General features: G+C 41.5%; 1 pseudogene; it reads left to right on the top strand.

Annotated features, from left to right (window-relative positions):
• Nucleotides 1-591: 591 nt before the first annotated feature.
• On the top strand, nt 592-940 carry LOC142461094 (anaphase-promoting complex subunit 15 pseudogene; annotated as a pseudogene).
• The last annotated feature ends 2,549 nt before the right edge of the window (nt 941-3,489 follow it).

Below are 3,489 nucleotides of genomic sequence, written 5' to 3'. Positions count from 1 at the left end.
TTTAGTATTAGATTATTATTAAAATATTTCTATTTGCATAAAAGTTGTAAGAAATATAAATATGCTCTGAGCTTGTGTAATTTCTACTGACTTTGAAGGTCATATTTCTAATCTTTATAGACATTTGTGGTAGAAGCAAATTAAAAACTGTGTTAAAATCTTAAAATATCTATTACAAAGCAAGATTTTCATTCTAACTCAATATCCCTTTTTCTGCTACTCCCCCACTTGTCAAGAAATAAGGGAACAGACTCCATGGGCATAATTCATTGAAGTTTTGCTGCCTGTGTGATCAATGTTACAAAGGATTTTTATGTTTTGCAAACTATTTTTTTAAATCATTTTATCAGGGTCTCATATAATGCTTATCACAATTCATATATACTTCCATTGTGTCGAGCACATTTGTACATTTGCTCCCAGCATCATTCTCAAAGCATTTGCTTTCTACATTTCTTTTAAAAGACACTGAATCCTGGAGACGTGCCTCTGGGTCGCTGTTGGCTATTGCCGACAGGCACAATGAGGTAGCTGAGACTGCAAGCGGTTGGTGACGTGACTTGGCCAAGGTTCAATAGCCATCTAGGAGCCATGTCTACCTAGCTTCCCTTACTCTTCCCCGGTGTGACTGAGACGCTCTGGTTAATCTGGATCGGCCCTGTGTGGAGGAGACCGAACTGCCACTGCAGAAACAGCAGCTTCAGGCCTGGCTCCAGAGCATTGCAGAAAAAGACAACAACCTGGTACCTATTGGCGAGCCAGCCTCAGCGCACTATGTTGAGGAGGAGGAAGAAGATGATGAAGATAGTGAGGAAGACTCAGAGGATGAAGGAATTTGCAGCACATGGACAAGACGAATGATAACAATGAGTCACCTGACAACGGCGAGGTCAGTGAAGTGGACATAGAAGGCAACCAGCAGGACCAAGACCATGGATGACCTAGGCACACGGAGCAGGAATGCCCTGGTGACATCCTGGCCAGCCCATACCACCCTGCTCCCCCTGCAGAACAGCTGGGGTCCCAGGACCTGAGAGCTGAACCTTGGACACTTCCACAGCTGCTGCCAAGTGCCTGGTCTCCTTGGCCTCTCTCAGGCCACCGGCCTGCCCTTGAATCTCCAGGGCCTGAGCCCAACCCATTTTCCTGGCCAGTACATTTCTCCTTGGCTGCCAGGTCTAGTCTAGTTCTAATTCTCGTTAATGAAGACACAGGGCTGATTGGGAAAAAAAAGAAGAAACTGAATGCTGAAGTAGCAAATGGTGGGGTAGTATAAAGATCAGGTGCCAGGACTGGCCTGGGAAGTCAGAGTGAAGCAGCCTTTCAAAGTAAACATACTAATGACTGCAATCGGTCTTCAAAAATATAGCCAAAAGGAGGACCAATATCTTCAGACGGTTCTAGATGCCTGAGTTAGAACTCTGGAGTTGGGCAAAGAAGGTGAAATAGAGAAGAGAGGGGCAAACTAGCAGTAACCAACGGCTAGACAAACAGCATTTAATCAAAGAAAATCTAATAAATAACAATAAGAATAATTCTGTCCTTATCTGTAGTCTCGGTACCTTTGTGATGTTTTAATTGTGAATTATTTTTTTCTACTAGTGCACTGTCCCATATAATTCCGTTTCAGTTACTGAGCTTGAGCTATCTTCAAAATTTAATGTTTTAAATCTCAAATATGTGTGTTTAATAGTTTTGTGTTTAATAGATATAGTAGTGATTCATATTCTTGTAAGTGTGTTCATGGCCTATCCAGGCAAAGAATTGGACAATTTATGAAAATTTATATTCACTGAGAAAATAACATTTCAGTTAGTGTCAGTGGAAGTTAAAAACATTTATTAAAGCACAGCAAGCATTTGAGTTTTGCCACCTACTTGAGAGTTCAATTGAATAAGTAAATATAAATAAACAAGTAACATAATATGGCCTTGCATGCCTTAACAATGAAGAAAGTAAGATTAAAAATCATCATTCTGGTGGCAATCTAGAATTCTCATTACACATTTACACAATTTTACAATGTAAGTCATGTAATTTCTTAAAATACAATGGCTTATGTATTCAATTCATTTAGGAGTAATATTATTAAAATATATTCTATATTGAATTATTTTTCAAAGTGAGTATTTTTAAAAGTATCTAACCTGTTATTTAAGTTAACAATTTTAAAGTTGAATGTTGTGTATATGTTTTAGAGAGAAACTGAACACTCTCCAGCATTCTTTATGCACAAACCAAGTAAAACAACAACACCAAAGGTTACATTCTATACAAAGACTCTCAAATGGAGAGATAATGCAGACCAGGTAGGGTCCATAGGCCTGAGAACTCTAAAAGGGAGTTCTCCATGGTTTCAATTTTCCTCACTTCTCTTGTACTGCAACCTGCGGAAGTTAAACAAATACCAGTGGGCTCAGATCAAAAAAACTCAAGGAAAAGCCTGTCAGTTTGGCCTGTAGGCAAATTCGCAGGCCAAAATGTCAAGCTAATAATATAAGAATACTGAAAACTTAGATAGCAATTGCCCTACTCTAGTCAAAACCACGGATGCTTGGTGGCGGGCGCAGTGATTACGCATTGGGCTGTTAGTTTCAAGGTCAGCAGTTTGAAACCACCAGCTGCTTCACAAGAAAAAGATAAGGTTTTCTATTCCCATAAAGAGTTAGTCTCATATGCTCACAGGCATAGCTGCACTCTGTCTTTTAGTGTAAATGTTAGTCTGTGGCAGCTCAATGGCAGCAAGGTCAGCTTTTTTGAGAGTCGATGCCAGAAGATCCTTGGTGACATGGTGGGATACGAGTTTAGCTGCTAACGGAAGCGTTGTAATTTGGACCCACTCACCCCAGAAGAAATACGAGAGAGTCTGATTCTATAAGGACTTAGGGCCTGCATGCAGTTCTACTCGGGACCCCCATGCGTTGCAATCCACCCCATGGCAGTGGATTGGGTATTTTGGTTTAGTAAATCATCTGGAAGGAACTGGGTAGCTCCAATCTCGCATCCAGTAGCAAAGCTAGAAAAAGGAGGAGCCCTCCAGCTGGGACTGGATATGACGGGGTACTTACTCCTCTACCTCCCTTGGGCTTGGTGCGAGCAGTAGGCACTGGATAGCATTCACTTACTGTCAGCAGTAGCGATTCTCTCTGCCTCTGCCCCATGGCCAAAGCAGAAGTCTCTGCCAGATCCAGTTTGGCACGCCACATGTCCAGAGTTAAGAAGCTGAGAAAATGTCTGCTAGGATAAACGAATTAATCCTCCTTCTGTCCCTTTCTCCTCTTTCCCATTTTCAATCTTTCCTCTCATCCTGCCATCTTTCTCTTTTATTCCTGGCTTCCTTCTTTTTATTTCCCTCCCTCCCCCCTTCCATTCTGCCGTACTTCCTCTGCATTTTCCTTTCCTCTCAGCCTTCCTTCTTTCATTCTCCTTTCTTTCTTTGGTCCTTCCCGCTTTCTCCATGCCGTCATCCCTCTTTTCTTCTCCTTCAAT

The sequence above is a fragment of the Tenrec ecaudatus genome, chromosome 11 (assembly GCF_050624435.1).
Source record: "Tenrec ecaudatus isolate mTenEca1 chromosome 11, mTenEca1.hap1, whole genome shotgun sequence".
Lineage (NCBI taxonomy): Eukaryota > Metazoa > Chordata > Mammalia > Afrosoricida > Tenrecidae > Tenrec > Tenrec ecaudatus.
Note: the sequence above shows the minus strand (reverse complement) of the source record. Positions and strands in the feature narration are given on the sequence as shown.